Source organism: Protopterus annectens, chromosome 16.part0 (genome assembly GCF_019279795.1).
Source record: "Protopterus annectens isolate FY-2018-M chromosome 16.part0, PAN1.0, whole genome shotgun sequence".
NCBI classification, from domain to species: domain Eukaryota; kingdom Metazoa; phylum Chordata; order Ceratodontiformes; family Protopteridae; genus Protopterus; species Protopterus annectens.
Genome location: NC_056750.1, coordinates 419,049,344 through 419,068,678, shown reverse-complemented (window position 1 = coordinate 419,068,678; position 19,335 = coordinate 419,049,344). Strand labels below are relative to the sequence as shown.

Sequence of the window (19,335 nt, the reverse complement as noted above, 5' to 3'; positions counted from 1 at the left end):
GCAGTATTTTCTTTTTTTTTTTTTCAAAACAAGTTTATTGTTTTAACATATAAGAGAAATATCATAACAATTTTATACAAATAATTAAAAATAGGTATTATTATAATATTCAACAAAACAACTAAAGTATTTACAAAGACATCCATTACAATCAGATCAATTAATTAAACTAAAATACTGTGCTATTGAAATTAGAATTTTTTTAACAAATTTTGTAAATTATCCCATACAATAAAATGTGATGTTTTTCTAGTTGTTCTCATTCTAATTGTGCTTATTTCCATATGACACATTATATTCATAACATTTTTAAATTCATTGAACGAAGGAGGTGTATCTGAAATCCAATTTCTAGTTATTATTTTCCTAGCCACTGCTAGGATAGACCATAACAAGGGAAGCTTAATCTTTTAACACATTGAGGTACAGGTGTGTTGAATAATATAAGAGACTTGAAATAATGAAATTATCTGTAAAAGAGCCTGCAAAAATTCATTAATTGACTTCCAGTATTCTTTCAACTTCATACAGTCATAAAACATATGAGCCCAGTCAGCATTAATTTCTACATTACATCTCTTACATAGATTATCTTTATTATTAATTTTATTCATCATCAAAGGTGTATAAAAAGATCTATGTAAAAATTCCATGTATAAAGTCTCCAGACAATGGAAGATGTAGTTCTATAAGCAGATTCCAATATATATTGTTTATCTTGTTGAGTTGGTGGGTCCCCATTAATAGAGGTGAAATAATTCCAGTATGAATCTACATTGTAAAAAGTTTCTTGTCTGATAATTTTATGTATATATGAAAGTTTACCTTTATCAGAAACTTTATGCTGTAAATTTATTATCAAGTAATCAATCAGTTTTGGAATAGATTCTTTAACTGTTATAGACATTAGATCAATATGCAGTATTTTCTAATAACAACAGAAACCAGTTTGAAAACTGGTCAGGCCCTTAGCTACACTAATGTAATTTTGTAACACATTCTTATCTATGTCTCTTGCACCTACTGAGCTATCCAGTGCAGGATGTTTTTCTGTACTTTTTCACTTCAGTGCATTATTAACTCTGAAAATATGTTTGATTGTTGAATGTGGATTTGATACATGAAGCCAAAGCTCATAAACCAAAAATAGCAGTTGCAAATTCCAAATTGTAAATCCAGCTATACTAAAAACAGAGTAAGACAGTAAGTTGAGAAAACATGTATACCTAAGCACTTATATTTTAGTACAGGGTAAGCTCCTGTACTGTGATGCAGGTAGAGACTGCCTCTACCACACCTCTAATGCAGTCGACTACAAGGTTACGACATGAAAAAAAGACACATTTTCCTGATGGTGACTTCAGTGGAAGTTACACTGCCAGTTGTTGCATATGGCACACATGTACTCATCTGTTGAGATCATCTAATTATTTTAAAACCCCCTAGAATATCATTCACATTTCTAAACAGTATGGCCTACTTTAGTTACCCATTATGTCACATTCCACACTTCAGATTTGTATTGTTTTCGATGTCCACCCACAACCATACTTGTGACCCTCCACACACCCCTGGCTATATATATATATACTAACTCCAGGATCACACTACAGTGGGTAAAAGGGCATATACGTTTTGTTTGCCCAACAGTACTTACAGTCAGTGAAATGAGTTTTCAGTGATTTGAGCTTTCAGCGATTTGGTGTGAATGTTTTGAAATTCAGTGAAATGAGTTTTCAGTGAGTCAGAGTAGACCCATTTTTTTAATATACCAGTGATTTCTCTACATCACATTTTTTCTATGTAATCCATAGTGGGCAAAACGTATATCCTAACCCTGACTGGAGAATATATGTTCTCTAACAGTCTGTCAGTGTGCAGGTAAAGCCTAGTTAACTTTATGGTAGAGTATTAAGGTGCTGTGAAGCTCAGACATAAAACAGCAGAGAGTCACCATGTTTTTAGATTTGCTAAATGAAGATTTGCTTTTAGTGAGCATTAAATATTAAAAAAAGTTAATTTAAAAAACAAAAAAAAAACTTGGCTAGCAAATGTAACTGCAGTAGCCATTACAAGGACTTACCATTTACTTTCTAAGAGTGGTTTAAAAAAGCACATCAGTGGTTAAATTTTATTAATAATTATAAAATTTGACCACTGACGTGTTTAGTCCAGTATTTTTGTGGCTTATACAAGCTCATTTTTGTTTTAATTGGTGGCACCACACATGTGTGCACTGTTCAGTCACAGCCTCACTACAGGCTTTGTCCTCACCGAGTGGTGCACTGTTACAGTCATCCCGCTCCACAAAGAGGGTACAGCTACAGACCCTGGGAACTACCGCTCCATTAGCCTGACGAGTCTGGATATGTATGGCTATGGAGCGCATCATCATGGACCTAATAACTATGGACATAGGGAATCTCCAGACTCTAGACCCCACACAGTATGGATTTGTGAAGGGTAGATCATGTCTGCTCAACCTGGTAGACTTTGAGTTTGTCACTAGAGCTGTGGACGAATGCAAGGTAGTTCACACAGCCTATCTCAAGCTGGCCAAGGCCTTCGATACAGTTCCTCACTCAGAAATCATAGATAAACTCACTAAACTAGGCATCAACCCCTATGTCACAAGGTGGGTTGCAAACTGGCTTACTGACAGAACCCGTGCTGTGAAGGTAGCGGACTCCAAGTCAGACTACTGACCAGTCACGATTGGAGTCCCACAGGGATCGGTCCTGGGTCCTTTCCTGTTTGGCATCTACTTTTCTGATGTCCAGACCAAAACCAAGGGACTCTGGCTGACCAAGTTCGCAGACGATTGCAAGCTGGGAGACATTATTAGCTCTCCAAATGATGTTGACATTCTACAGAAAGGCCTCATGGAGACAAATGACTGGTGTCAGAACCATGGCCTTAAGCTCAGTGCCAAAAAGTGCATCGTCATTCCCTTTGGGAAGAACACGGTACTCATGAACTACCACATCAGTGGTAATCCACTGAACACCGAAGGTGTTATAAGAGATCTGGGAACACAAGTGGATAGCAACCTCTCCTTTGACAATCACATTGCCACTGTGGTCAGAAAATCCTTTTATGTGGTACATTTCATTTCAAAGGGTTTTGCATCGAGGAAGAAAGAGGTCATTCTCTCTCTCTACTCTTCCCTCATTAGATCACTTGTCGAGTACAATGTCCCTTTTGGCGTGCACCTCACTAGACATATGCAACAACTAGAAAGACCACAAAAAAATCTCACAAAGAGGATCCTAGGCCTTAAACACCTGCCCTCTGCAGAAATGCTAAAAAAATTCCAGCTTTTCTCTGTATCATATTGCCTACTTAGAGGCGATCTCTGCTTGACCTACAAAGCTGTGTCAGACCCAGCACTGTTAGATATGCTACAGCTAAAGAAATCCCAATCCCTCCATGCCATATGCTCCACTGACCTCACCCTTATTACCACAATCAACAGAACTTGCTGGAGGGACAGGTTCCTAACCCAGAGACTGCCCATGCTCTGGAATAGACTTCCCATACATGTCATGCAGAGCACCTTACTGGCCCTTTTCAAGAGAAATCGTGACGAGTGGATGGGAAATAGAAAATTCACCCCGGGGATCATTTCAGTGGACAGAGGCACTGGGAAATAATGTTGCGTGGCATGTTGCCAGGGAATCCTTTTGGATAGGCTTGGAAAGCTCCAGGGCCATTAGCCTAGTACACTCCTATGAACTTATGATTGGATTTAAAGTAATTTTTAGCCCATGTTGCTTCACTGTGGTTGTTTAATGTTATATTTAGGAAAGGATGTCCCTTATTCAATAATTGGCCGCCCTATCTCTTTATATAATGGAATCAATACATTTTAAATCTAATTAGTAATGGCCCAAATAATGTTTTTGATCTCTTACTAACATCTAAGTACTTCCAGCAAGTTAAGCCTAAAACTGAATTTACTGTCAGTTTTAATGCCCAAGTCCCTTATTACCTCTAATTCTTGTAACAAACAGTCCTTCATAAGGTGATTAATATGGGTCAACACTACCAAAATGTATAACCCTAGTCTTTATTACAGTAAACTTCATACAAGATGTTATAGACCAACATTACATTATTCTTCAAGTAACCTTGCATACTGTATTGATTCTCAAATTGAGGTGACTATTGAACCAATTTTTATATTATCTGCATATTTGTTGAGACAGATTTTATCAGCTGTCAGGAGACTAGATATAAATATAAACAAAATGGGACCAAATAAAATTTCCTGACAAATATATGAGGAAAATTACTTTTTGCCTGAAACTGTATTAGGTTCATAGGTGTTTACTAGGCTAACGACCACAAGCGTCTTTTTAAGCCTAGCCATGCGTCCCAAATCTCTGACAAGTTCTGATACCCTTGATAAGTGTAAGCATGGGCCTGGGAGATGAACCATTTACTGGTTACCTGTTTGCATCAGAGAAGTAAGTACCAGTCCAGGGATGAATTTTCAGTTTCTCATCCAATTGTCCAAGTTGCACTTGAATTGGATAAGGGAAAAACTCTGCTTCACATGGATGGGGAGCCTGTTCCATAGACGGGGTAGTCTCTGGAATTTATACCTATCTCTCCATAGGTTCATAGGTTCATACTAGGCTGTCTGCCCTAGGGCATTTACAAGCCTAGCCAGAGTGTGTTTGGCTTTCGCCACCCATTTTAAAATTAATTTTGCTATGCCCTTTTTCGAGGTTAGTATACTGTGCATCTGTCTAACAGTGACACAGAAGTGATACCCGGAGTAAATCTACGATCTCCCATCCACTCATCAAGATTCCTCTTGAAGAGAGTCAATGAGGGACTCTACCTAACCTGGATTGGGATTTTATTCCGGAGTGAAGGGAGCCTCTGGTTAAAAAAGGAAAAAAACTAAGGGTAATGCTGCTCAATGCCAGAAGTCTAAATCTCAAAATGCACGCACTCGAGGCCCTTCTCAGTATGGAGAACATCGATGTCTGTGCAGTGACAGAAACCTGGTTCAAGGCTCCTGAGAGCACCCCAGCACTATCAGGTTTTACCTCTTATCATGCGTTCCGGCCCCAAAATCCGGACAATACCAAGAAAGGAGGGGGGGGTATCCATATTCATCAAAGACACCCACACCTCAAGACTGGTGGCAACGCACGATGCATCGGAGACCATCCAGGTGCAATTAACCATAGGCAAGACTGCTCTGCAAATTGTAGCATGTTACAGGCCACCCTCACAAACTCAGGAACCTCACATGGCCTTCCTGAAAACACTAGAGGGATAAATGTATCACCAAACACCATCATACTAGGTGACTTCAATTACCCTAATATAGACTGGGAACACTACTCAAGCCCAAACACCCTAGCCCAAAAGTTCCTGGAATTCATAAACTCAAATGCCATGGAACAACTAGTCACCATCCCCACAAGAGGAGAAAACATACTTGATCTCATCATCACGAACATGGGAGCACAATGTTCAACACCGGAAGTATACCCCTCACTGGTGAGATCAGATCACAAACTAATCTCGCTGGAGGTCCTCATCCCACCCCACCTGAAATAAAAGACCACAGTAAAGAACTTCTCAGCCGACTTCACACTTCTAAAGACTAGTGTGGTCTCCTTTAAGGCGCCCGAGCCGACGGAAAACAGTACTCAAGCCGCTGAATCACTTACAAATGCCTTCTACCAGCACCTGCAGGACTGCATGGATAAGGCAATCCCAAGCAAAACAAAGACTCTTTGTACCAAGGCAAGCGTCCACTCTGGTGGACCCCAGCCATAAACAAACTCTACAACAAAGGAGGAAGCTACTACAAGATAGAGCAAAATCCTTAAAAGGTAAGACACCCTTGATCACTATAAGTAAAAACTAAGAGCTCTCATAAAATCATCCAAAGCAAATTTTGAGAGAAAAATAGCTAAAGACTCAAAAGACAATCATAAGGCCTTCTTTAGCTATGTTAGAAACCTGGGAGGAAACTCCCAGATATGCTCAGAACTAGTTCAAAATGATGTGAAGATTACTGATCCTACAGACATTGCCAACATACTGGCTGACAGGTTCAGTGCAAACTTCTCCCCTCCCCAAAAGGAGAGATATCTATACCAAGCGATTGCAGCCCCAAACATCTCCAATGCCCAAGTGAGAACTGCTCTCTCCAAAGCAAAAACCACAGCATCCATGGGACCTGATGGTGTCCCTGGCTGTGTGCTCCACGAACTCAACGAGGAATTAAACCCACAGCTAGGACAGCTGTTTAATCATAGTCTTACCTCTGGATACGCACCCAGGAGTGGCGCACTGCAACTGTGGTCCCACTTCACAAAGGCGGTGCCTCCACCGACCCTGGAAATTACCGCCCATTAGCTTGACAAGCCTTATCTGCAAAGCCATGGAGAGGATCATAATGGACCTCATAAATAAAGACATAGGGAATTTGCAGACTTTGGATCCATCCCAGTTTGGCTTTGTCAAAGGCAGATCATGCCTTCTAAACTTGGTTTACTTTTTGAAACAGTCACCAAAGCCATTGATGAGGAAAGGCAGTCCATACAGCCTACCTCGATCTGGCGAAGGCCTTTGATACAATACCCCACTCGGGTATCATTGAAAAACTCATCAGCTTAAATGTTAACCCATACATCACAAGATGGGTTGCAAACTGGCTGAGTGACAGAACCCACAGGGTCAGAGTTGCTGGCGCCATGTCAGACTCAAAGCCTGTCACAAGTGGTGTACCACAGGGCTCAGTCCTGGGCCCACTCTTGTTTGGCATCTACTTTTCCGTAGTACAAGCAAACACAGGAGGGTTATGCCTGACAAAGTTTGCAGATGACTGCAAACTGGGCGCCATAGTAGAAAACACATCTGACACAGATATCCTTCAGAAGGGTCTCACAGAAACGGATAACTGGTGCCAGAGCCATGGCCTAAAGTTAAATGCCAAAAATGCATAGTCATACCCTTGGGAAAAACAAGGTTACCCCTAGCTACCAAATAGGTGGCAATCCACTGAGTACAGAAGAAGTTATCAGGGACCTGGGGACCCAGGTTGATAGTAGTCTGTCATTCGACACCCATGTAGCTAAAGTAGTTAGGAAGACCTTCTACATTGCCCACCTTATCATGAAGGGATTCTCATCTAGATCAAGGGAGGTCATAGTCTCCCTATACTCATCACTCATCAGACCAATGATTGAGTACAATGCCCCATTCGAATGTATCTGACCCGACACTTGCAGCAGCTGGAGAGGCCACAAAAGTTCCTCACCAAAAGGATAAAGGGTCTCAAACATCTGTCCTATGCTGCCCGACTGAAAGAACTCCAGCTCTATTCAGTCGCTTACGCTTGCTCAGAGGTGACCTTTGCCTAACATACAAGGCCATGTCAAACCCAGATTTGATGAATATGCTTCACCTCAAAAATCTAGATCCGTCAGAGCCACAAGGGCGGGAGACTTAAACCTCGACACGGCTATTAATAGGACGTGCTGGAGGGATAGATTCATCACCCAAAGACTCCCTATGCTGTGGAATAAAATCCCGGTATATGTGAGGCAGAGCACCTCGCTGGCCTTGTTCAAGAGAAATCTTGACCAATGGATGGGAGATCGCAGATATACCCCAGGGATTACCTCAGTGTCACTGCTCAACAGAGGCACAGCAAAATAATGGGTATAGTTCCCCATACTAAAGGGGTGGCGTAAGCCACAAAACTATGGGCTAGGCTTGTAAATGCCCTCGGGCAGATAGCCTAGTATGAACCTATGAACCTATGAATCTGTCCCTCCAGCATGTCCTATTTATTTCAGTGCTGAGGTTCAAGTCTCTCGAGCGAGTAGCTCGATGGGATTTGGATTTTCTGAGGTGCAGCATGTCCATTAATTCCGGGTTGGACATGGCTTTATACATCAGGCACAGATCACCTCTGAGCAGGCGGTATGCCACTGAGTAGAGCTGGAGTTTCTTTAACCGGGCAGCATATGGCATCTGTTTGAGCCCTTTGATCCTCTTGGCGAGGTACTTTTGGGGTCTTTCCAGTTGCTGCAGGTGTCTGGTAAGGTACATCCCAAAAGAGGCATTGTACTCAATTATGGGCCTGATGAGGGATGAGTAAAGAGGCACGATGACCTCCCCTGATCTAGATGTGAATCCCTTCATGATTAGGTGGGCTGTATAAAATGATTTTCTAACCACTTTGTCCACGTGGTTGTCAAATGAGAGATTGCTATCAACTTGGGTCCCCAGGTCCCTAATTACTTCTTCCGTACTTAATGGATTACCATCTATGTGGTAATTTGTGGGCACTTTGTTTTTGCCGAAGGGGATGACTATACACTTTTTGGCATTTAGCTTGAGGCCATGGCTCTGGCACCAGTTGTCTGTTTCTATGAGGCCCTTTTGTAGGATGCTTGTGTCGGCTGGAGAGTCGATTATGGCGCCCAGTTTGCAGTCATCTGCGAACTTGATCAGCCACAGTCCTTCCATGTTGGCCTGTACCTCCAAGAAATATATACCGAACAAGAGAGGTCCCAGGACTGAGCCTTGTGGGATGCCACTTGTAACTGGTTTGGAGTCTGACATGGCTCCAGCAATTCTAATCATGTGGGTTCTGTCCTTGAGCCAGTTTGCAACCCATCTAGTGACATAGGGGTTTATATTTAAGCTGGTGAGCTTATCTGTAATGCCCGAGTGGGGTATTGTATCGAAGGCTTTTGCAAGGTCCAAGTAGGCTGTGTGGACCACCTTCCCCTCGTCAATAGCCTTGGTGACTGTTTCAAAGAAATCGATCAGGTTTAAGAGGCAGGATCTGCCCTTAACAAAGCCGAACTGGGTAGGATCCAGTGTCTGTAGGTCCCCAATATCTATATTTATGAGGTCCATGATGATCCTTTCCATAGCTTTGCAGACCAAGCTAGTCAGGCTTATGGGGTGATAGTTTCCAGGATCTGTTGAGGCACCACCTTTGTGGAGAGGGACCACTGTTGCTGTACATACATATCCTGTAGTAAGGCTGAGATTGAACAGTAGTTTTATGTTTGGGTTTAGTTCTTCTTGGAGTTCATGTAGGATGCAGCCCGGGACACCGTCTGGTTCCATTGATGCTGTGTTTTTAGTTTTGGAGAGGACGGCTCTTACCTGAGCATCTGAGATGTCAGGGGGGGCAGCACTCTGCTGGGATAGATATTTGCCCTTTTGGTGGGGAAGTGGGGGAGAAGTTTGCGCTGAACCTGTCAGCTAGGATGTTGGCAATGTCTGTGGGTTTGGTGTATTTTTTGTCATTTTGGACTAATTCTGAGCATATCTGGGAATTCCCACCCAGGTTTCTAACATAACTAAAGAAAGCCTTGTGATTATCCTTAGTGTCCTGTGCAATTTTTCTCTCAAAGCTGGCCTTAGACGATTTTATGAGTGCCCGTAGTTTTTTGCTAATACTGATCAGAGATGCCTTCCCTTTTTGGGATTTTGTTTTGTCATGTAGTAGCTTCCTCCTTCTATTGTATAGTTTGTTTATGGCTGGGGTGCACCAGACAGGAAGCCTGCCTTTGGAGGATTGGGTCTTGGTTTTGTTTGGGATTGCATGATCCATGCATTCCTGAAGGTGTTCATAGAATGTGTTTATAAAGGATTCTATGGTTTGGGCCATATTTTCCAAAGGCCCAGGGGCTTTGAAGGATTCCACCTCGGTTTTGAGGAGTGTGAAATTTGCTTTAGAGAAGTTTTTCACTGTGGTTTTCTGGGCAGGGGCTGGGGTCGGGATGTGAATATCTAGTGAGATTAGTTTATGGTCTGATCTTACCAGTGAGGGATACACTTCTGGTCTGGAGCATAGAGTCCCCATGTTGGTGATGATCAGGTCCAGTATGTTTCCCCCTCTTGTGGGAGTGGTAACAAGCTGTTCCATAGCATTTGAGTTTATAAATTCTAGGAACCTTTGGGCTAGAGTGTTGGAGCTAGAGTAATGCTCCCAGTCTATGTTTGGGTAGTTGAAGTCGCCCAGTATAATGGTGTTTGGAGAGACCTTCATATTTTCCAGTGTTCTCAGGAAGGCCGAGTGGGGTTCCTGGGTTTGGGAGGGTGGTCTGTAGCAGGCTATAAACTGGAAGGCAGTTTTACCCACTGTTAGTTGCACATGGATAGTCTCTGATGCTTCGTGCTGTGCCACCAACCTGGAGGTGTGGGTATCTTTGACGAATATTGATACTCCCCCTCCTTTTGTGGTTCAGTCCAAGTTTTGTGGCCGAAAAACATGGTATGAGGTATAACCTGGTAGTGCTGGGGTTCTCTCGGGAGCCTTGAACCAGGTTTCTGTTACTGCACAGATATCGATGTTCTCCATGCTAAGGAGAGTTTCGAGTGCGTGCATCTTGAGGTTTAGACTTCTGACATTGAGTAGCATTACTCTTAGTTTCTTATCCCTTGTGATACCTATGGAGGTGGGTTTGTCTTTTGAGCCTTGCCTAAAAAAGGCACTATGGGGGTGGCAAGAGCCTTTGCCAATATCCGAAAGCCCAGGGGTGACAGGTGCAAGTTGTCCCTAGCGAAGCATCGTGGCTTGTCGAGCATGTCATCCCAGGCTGACAGGCATTGGATCCCCTTTGAATGACACCAATACTTAAGCCAATTGTTGAAATTGATCATCTTGTCTTCATATTGTGGCATCATTCTTGGTGAGGCTAAGATGCTACTCAAGGTCAGGGTCATACTGGCCTGGACTACATGCTCAGAGAGCTCCTCTATGTCTCTTTTCATGTAGTCCAGGGAGGTACGTCTCAGGTCATTCACACCAGCATGGACAATGACTGAGTCATATTTGTACTTGCCTTGGCGTGACCTGAGTGCTTGTGTCATGTGGCGGATCCTAGCGCCCAACAGGCAGCTCACCGTGACCTTCTCCTTGTACAGCCTGGTGAGCGGGACGTCAGTGTGCCTGACGATAGAGTCACCTATTACAAGTGTATCAGGTGTGTTGTTTAGTCTTAAGGGCTGTGACTGTTCGGCACACTAGCTTTGTGAGCTATGTGTTGCACGTGTTTTGTTTTGGAGTAGCGGTTGCTGGGGTGTCTGCTTTGGAGGTCTCTGTTGCTTAGGCAGATTTTTATTTAGAGTCTCCAAGTATGTTTTTGTGTGTTTATGTGTTTGGTTTGCTGTCATGGTAGGTCTATGTGAGACTGGAATTGTAGTGAGTGTGGTTTCCTTCTCTCCTGACTGGTTACGCCAGTACTGGGTTGAGAGAGCTTAGCCTCCAGTTTGGCTATATGGTTTCATCTCTCACGTGTTGGAATTTGTTGGGAGGAGGAGAGGGTTGTCTGTATACATGAGGCAATTGTAACATTGCCTCAAGATTCCCAGATTCACCAGCTGGACCAGAGGAGATTGACAACTGACCTTTGGACATGCTAGAATAGTATTGGGAATTCCTTTATAACTGAAAAAAGGGCCAATGGGGAACAAGGTACTCAAGGGGAGTTTGTGAGGGTGTAGTGCTTTTAATTTTTTAGTGCTGACTTATATAATTGCTTTAGTGAGCAAGTGCCAGGCTTTAGAGTAGGAATAGGGTGTTTATTATGAGAACTAGATCAGTTCTAAGGGAAAAAGTGAAGAGCAGAGCAGGTCCTATTTATATCACAGGCAAGGTTTAAGTCTTTAGAACGGGTAATTCTGGTACTGTTTGTTTTATGGATATGCAGGAGGTCCATCAGAGTGCTGTCTGACAATGCCCTGCATGCCAGGCATAGATCTCCCCTTAAAAGCCTGTAGGAGACAGAATACAGGGATAGGGCCTTGAGGTGGTCTGCATAGGACGTATTACTTATGCCCTGTGTTCTTTTAGTGAGGAACCTCTGTGGAAGTTCCAGTTGTTGGTTATGCCTGGTTAGGTACATACCAAAGGGGGCATTGTAAGGGTATTACCTATTAGCTTTTGCCATCTATGTTTTGATCTGTTATTTACCCCTCTGACCATGTTCCTCTTTATATTATTTTCCTCTATTAATGATACAGTTGTATCATGATATATCGTATTGACACCTTAGCGAGATCTAAATAGACAGCATCAGTGGGTAATCTTTTGTATGTGGCTTCTCAAGCAGACTGTTGAAAGCTCAAATTAATTTGACATGAGTGTCCTGGGACAAAACTGTGTAGGTTTAGGTCCATCTTAAAGTCCAAAGTGTTAATAACAACTCTACCAGAACTTTTTCAAAGCAGTTAGCTAAAAGCCACATTAAACTTATAGGTCTATAATTCTCCACTGTCAAGGCATTATCACCTTTCAGTGCTGGTACCAAGAATCTTTCCATATCTGGGGTACATTACCTGTGAGTAAAGATTCTTGAAATAGGCATGATGATATCCTTAAGAATAAACCCTGAGAAAAACTATTCAGGTCATCCAGTCCTGCAGCTGTGTAAAGCTTAATTGTTTTGATAAATTTTTCCAGTATAGCATAAGTTATTTTTGAGCATTGCTGTCAACCTGGGAAGGGTATATTCAAGCCCATCCACCCAGTTGTATCTTGTATCGTTAATAATTGATGTACGAAAATGTTAGCCTGAATTTGTAGAGTCTGTTTCAAGAACCATCTCCAATAATAGTGTTGCAGCTGGATTGAGTGTCTTTCCTAAATTACTGTAGATATTTAAAAAAAATTGTCCTGTTATCTTTGGTGTAAGTTTTCCTCCGGTGTTCTTGCAGACATAATAAACTTCCTAAGAAGATGACTAGACTTTACATATCACTACTAAAAACTCCTGATGTCCACCACGGCAGTAAAACTTAATAGTAAAATCAAAACTTTAATGAAAAGAATATAACATAAAATAAGCAGTCCTCAGTCTTCCGATATGCGCTTTTGGCAAATAAGCCTTCCTCAGATCGTATTTACATATCTTATTTTTTGCCACTACATGGATTCCGTTTGCATTTTTCTAGTGATATATATTTTTTTCTTCCTAGAGTTTTCCAAGTTATTTTTCCACCATGGGAGTAAATATTCTGGTGGTTTATTTGGAACAAGAGGTGCATGTTCCCTCTATTAGGTTGTCAATATAAGTATAAAATCTTTCCTAGCTAGTGTCAATATCCGCAGAAGAAATTTCTGTTTCCCACTCCAAAGCATTTAGTTATCTAAAATATGCACAAAATAATTTCTATAAAAAGTCCTCCTTCCCACCAGGCACACCTGAGAGTCCCCAGCCATACAATTTAAGTATCTTCAAGTCACACACTTGTGATCTGAGTTGATAAATTCCATGATGCATTCATTGATGGCTTTAATATTCTTGTCTGAAATAATGCCAAGAATATCACTGTATGTAAATTTGTTTTACTACTTATGCATACCTTAACTCCTTAATCCTGAAAATTTACTGAAAAATAAAGAAGACAGATCAAGGACGTTCTGCAAAATCAAGGACAGTGTGTGGAGGTGGGTGGATGGGGGGGCTTGCAAATGACAGATGACTTGTATTAAGTCAAGAAAGTAGCTGTAATTGCTGGGTATATTTATGTGCATGTGTGTGTGTGTGTGTGTGTCTCTGTATAATATAAGTATATATATATAATATATATATATATATGTATATATATGTGTGTATGTGTATATGTATATATATATATATATATATATATATATATATATATACACACACACACACACACACACACACACACACACACATACACATACACACGCACACACACACAAGTGTGTGTGAACTTCTGTGTAGATGTGTGTGACTTTGTCTATGCCTCTGTATATGCATCTATGTGACTTTGTGTGTTAACATTAAATACTTGTATAACCACTCCCACTTATCAGAAACAATCAGCATTAACCATTCATTCATAGGACCCAACCCTATTACTCAAGCTGTCTCCAGTCTCTCACTATAAGCTAATTATTAACACCCCAACTCTATTTTTAAACAAGCATTACTTAAATACCCCTACAATGCCTCCACATACTTTTAACACACCTCCAAAATCAAAACCTATTTACTGCCTAATACCCCCACTTATAATTCTTTATCTTCTCACAGCCTATGAATACCAACACCTTCCTGGCGCTCACTACCCTAGATCCAAAACGAGTACTACTAATCTGCCACTTAATTCTAACCAACTACTACCCCACCTCTCATCAAACTCTTCTTATGCAAAAACTCAAATCCCATTCATGCTTCGTATATTAACCCTAGAACTAAATACTATCACAAAGCCTTATTAAAACTCCAGAAACTTGCTATTAGATTACTACCTAACTTCATAGTGGATGGTGACATCCACCCTAACCCAGGCCCAACCCCACCTGTTACTATCAGCTCCACAAATAACACCCTTACTAGCCTACGAAACTCAAATAATGCCTCCAACTCACTCCTTGTGTGTCACCTAAACATTAGACGTATAAACAAGAAAATTCACTATTTACATGCCCTCCTGAATGTCCACTCCCCCGATGTACTATGCCTTTCTGAAACCTGGCTCAAACCTACTACCATTGATAATGAGGTTATACCCTCAGGGTACAATATATTAAGACTTGATTGCATCTGTAAGAAAAGAGGGGGGGGTAGCCATCCTACATAAATCCACTCTGGAAGTATCCAAAACTAGTACTCCAAATACCTTGATTACTAACAATGCAGAAATACTCATCACAAACGTCCAGATCAATAAACACAAATCTGTAAACATTGCATGTATCTATATTCCCCCAGGTGACAACACAAATACCTTGGAGGGTATCCTCCAATGGCTGTCCACTAACTGCCCCCAGGAAACTATCATTCTCGGAGACGCTAATATCAACTGGAATACTTGCTCTTCAGATTTCCCCTCCAGTCATATAAATTTGCATGGCTTCTCCCAGATGATATCTTCCCCTACCAGAATCAATAAGCCTAACAATAAGGAAAGTATCCTAGACTGGATATTAATAAACAACCAACCCCAGATGTATAAAGCAGGCACCCTACCTGAGGACTTTAGTGATCACTTCCTGACCTATATAATCAGAAAAAGAAATTACATCCCTCAACAATCTACCTTTAAAACCATTAGAAGTAATAAGAACTTTATTCAGATTAAATCCCAGAATGAACTTAACTCATGTGACTGGTCCAACCTAAGACTACTTCCACTAGATGAAGCGGTCTCATAATTTAACTCTACATTTCTTGCTATCCTGGATAACCATGCTCCCAAGCGTACTATCAGAACCATTAACAAAGTAGCACCATGGCTGACCAATGATACAAGACAAAAAATTATTAGCAGAAACAAAGCGTGGGCCTCCTGGAGAACCACTAAATCCTCAAAAGACCACCTCATATATAAACAGTTGAGAATTGATACAAAGAAGTCTGTTATGCTAGACAAAAACAGTTACTACTGTAATCTGCAACAAAAGCACCAAAATCAACCACAAAAATTCTGGCCAGGCATAAATAAACTTCTCCACCCAGGTCAACCAGCTACCCCTATCCCCTTAACTACCCTCCAACAACCTCCTAAAATTGTTACTAACACCTTTAACACTTTCTTTACAGAAGCCGTGCAATCCCTAGCCAGCAAGCTATCTCCCAATACCCCAAGTACCACCAGTCCCACACCTGATAATAAAATCCCCTTCAAGTTTGATCCAGTACCAACATCTGTTATAAGTCCCTACTTAAGAAACTGAAACCCTCCACCCTTTCAGCAAACCACCTGCAGAGTATCTCTAAAAAGCCGCTAATGAAATAGCATATCCCATTTCAATTTTAATCAATAGAACTATTCTTGAAGCTTATATCCCCTCCATCTGGAAAATCTCCCACATTATTCATCTTCATAAAGGGGGAAATTCCGCTGAACTCTCAAATTATAGGCCTATAGCCATTCTGTCTCCCTTGGCTAAAATAATGGAAAAAATGTATCCATAAGCAATTTCTTGCCTATCTGAATCAAAACACTCTCCTAGCCCCCTCCCAGCACAGATTTAGACCTTGCCATAGTACAGCCTTAGCCCTTCTCTCCTTCTCTTGCACAGTAAATCAAAACCATAATGACAACAAGCTCTCCTCAGCCCTCTTCCTAGACCTATCCAAGGCATTTGATATGGTAAACCACCAGCTACTCTTAGACACACTAAAATCACTGTCCGTAGATACCCTAGCAACTAGCTGGTTTCATTCTTACCAAAGTGACAGACAACAAGCTGTACTGTGGAAGGATAACCTATCGTCCCTTTTACCAGTCACCCTTGGAGTCCCACAGGGATCTATATTAGGTCCCCTCCTATTCTCCATATTCATTAGTGACCTGAAGACAGTCATCCCAGATGCAACTTGTATTCAGTATGCAGATGACTCCACCCTAATCTGCTCTGCCACCTCCCCCACAGATTTACAATCTTTATCCCAAATCACTTTCAACAAAGTAGAGAACTGGCTCACTGTTCGCCGTCTACTATTAAACCCAAATAAAACCAAACTATTACTCTTCTCCCCCGCTCACAAGGTCCCCTCACAACCTCTCACCATAACGTCTAACAATTGCACCATAATTTCCCCAGAACCTAGTACTAAACTACTGGGAGTAATCATCGACAACAACCTTAAGTTTGATGCTCACATAGACAAAACTATTAAAACAGTTAATAAAAAAAACTAGGCTCTTTATACAGGATTAAACAGTTCCTAATCCCATATGCTAGAACTGTTATTGCCCGTACACATTTGCTGTCAACCCTTCTTTATGCCTCACCCATCTTCGGAAACCTAAGCAAATCAAACCTCAGTAAATTTACTAGCTGCTACAGTAATATTGCCAGATTTGCCATAGGATCAGCTTATAGAACGCATCACTGTCTTAACCTTCAGTCATTAGACTGGCTAGAATTACCCTACCAACTAATAGTTGTTCACAAAATTCTCTACCAACCAGACAGTACATCCATACTGAAAAATCTTTTAACCCCCTACAGTAGCCTAAAGGCCCTTTGCTCTTCCAACAAAATGCTAGTACAAATTGTTAAAACTAACAATTCAGCTGGTGAATCACTATTCTCCAACTCTGCCGGTAAAAACTAGAACCTACTTCCTGCTGAACTCACCACTGATCTCTTTTTATCCCAATTCAAAATATCCCTTAAGAAATACCTAAAAAGGCATTGGCTTTGTCCCTGTACAAACCCTGACTACCCCCACTCAAACATAATCTATAAATGAGAACCTCATTACAAGAATAAAACTCTGATCCTCTAACTGTTTAGAATTTTGTATATCTCTCACCTATTGGAAAGATTTAAAGTTAATATGATACCATGTATGTTAACCACCTTAATGTATGTGTTTCCCTTTTTTCCAATGAAATCTCTAACTATTTATTTCTCAGCTATTAACTTCCAACCTTTCCTGTGTATATGTGAGAAAAACATGTACCTGTGTGTATATATTGTTAAACAAATTTCAGTTTTGTGATAATTCACTGTAATAATTGCACTGTATTTACACTTATGTACATTTGGAGCTTTTCTCCCCGGGCCTCTGCTGAAAATGGACCTGTATCTAGTTGGACTTCCTGGTTAACAAATGTAAAATAAAATAAATAAATTAAAATTTGGTTTAAAAATACAAGAACAGTCCGTATGCTACAGCAGCTTTGAAATACTAGGAGAAGGAAGAACTATTTTACACCAAAAATGTACAAAAAAAGTATATCCTAATAAAAAAGCAAATATGAAACAATTTCACAGGTAGCCCACTGTCTAAGAGCAGTAATGCCCTCCAGGGTGGGTGTTTTTGGGAAACTTTTCACAAGCAAAAGCAGACGAAGAAAAAAGGGAGAGGGCAAAAGCCAGTGGAGGATGCAGGGGAGAAGTATAATGCAAGGCAACAACTGCTAACTTTGGTATGTAATATTTTTACATACAATCTGAATGAACATGGGTCAAGTCCTTTAAAAGGAAGCATTTCTTTTATTCACGCACAAAGATGTGATGTGGTTGAAGCAATAACTGATAATATGGGTTTGAAATTATTGATCTGAAGTAGTTTACTTCATTTGGTCTTCAACCTGTGGGGATACCGGATCTGTATCAGATCCGAGCCGGCAACTTTACTAGCATCTGCTCTGAGCTCCTCCCCTTACCCATAATACACCTCCACTACCTTCTAACCCCCAGATCTCGTTTGCCGTGGCTAGCTGAAGCATCGTGATCTCCAGAGCTCCATGTTGTAAGTGGGTGTAAAACTTTTAGAAAGTTTCTTTTTCTCTCTAACTTTAGGTAGTGATAGTGTAGGTTCCCCTTTCTCCTCCCCTCGCTTGGTGCGTCAAGTTTTTCTAAATTTATCGTTGTTAGCTTAGTTTAGAGTAGTTGTGTGTGTTTTTGCTTCCCCTCCCCCCATGAGTGTGTTCTGTGAGTGTGGTGTTTTCAGTGAGAAAGAAATAATTTTTTTTTTCAGTTATTCTTTCCACTGATACTGTGGCTGATAAGCCAATATTTAAAAGATGCACTTAGTGTGGCCATAAGTTATCCACTGCGGATGGCCACACACTGTGTCTTATGTGCTTGGGCGTGGCCCATCTTAGCACAGACTGCACTATATGAGTGGGGTTTAACCCACGCGCCATCAAAGGCAGGAAGGCCAAGTTGGCTCTGAAAGGCCTTCTTCCCCATTCTGAGACAGTTGTCTCGTCTTCGGCTTCAGTCACAGCGGCTGCTGTGGCCGCCTCTCCTTCTTCTCTTCCCCTGGCTTCTCCTCCCTCCCAGACTGGGACTCAACCTCCTGTGCAAAAGCCTGCAGAAGTGGAGCAGAAAAGGGGTAGAGAAGGAGAGAGAGTCGAAGTCGAGGTAAAAACATAAGAGCTCTCCGAACCTCCCTTTACCGGTCAAAACTCTTAGGATCCTTGTCTCCCTTCGGCTCCGATCTCTGAGATAGTCCCCAGAGCCGGAGGAGACACGCTCTGACTCTAGGGCCTCGGTGCCCCGACCCACAAGGTTGGAGTCCGTGGCCTCGTCTAGGTCCACCCGGTCTTTATCTGAAGTTGACATGGATAAAATGATGAAGAGGTTCATTTGTACTCAGATCCAGATGGGGGTCTTGCCAGCCCCCTCTCCCTCAGGAGGGGGGAGCTCGCTTCCTTATTTCCAACCAATTTCTCCTTCTCCGATCTGTCCATCAGGTTCGGAGTATTCGGATCTGAGGATGGCTTTAGTCAGGGGGTCGGCACCAACGGTACCTGCTTCCTCGACACCGACAGCTGCCTGAAGATGTGTCGGATCCGACCAGTTCGGATCCGAGCCGCTCTCGGAGACAGAGCTTG

At 41.7% G+C, this 19,335-nt stretch overlaps 1 protein-coding gene across 8 annotated transcripts in view; it reads left to right on the top strand.

Annotated features, from left to right (window-relative positions):
* SCAI (suppressor of cancer cell invasion) overlaps positions 1-19,335 on the top strand; it is a 2,763,600-nt gene that overhangs the window by 1,909,148 nt on the left and 835,117 nt on the right. The window lies entirely within an intron of this gene.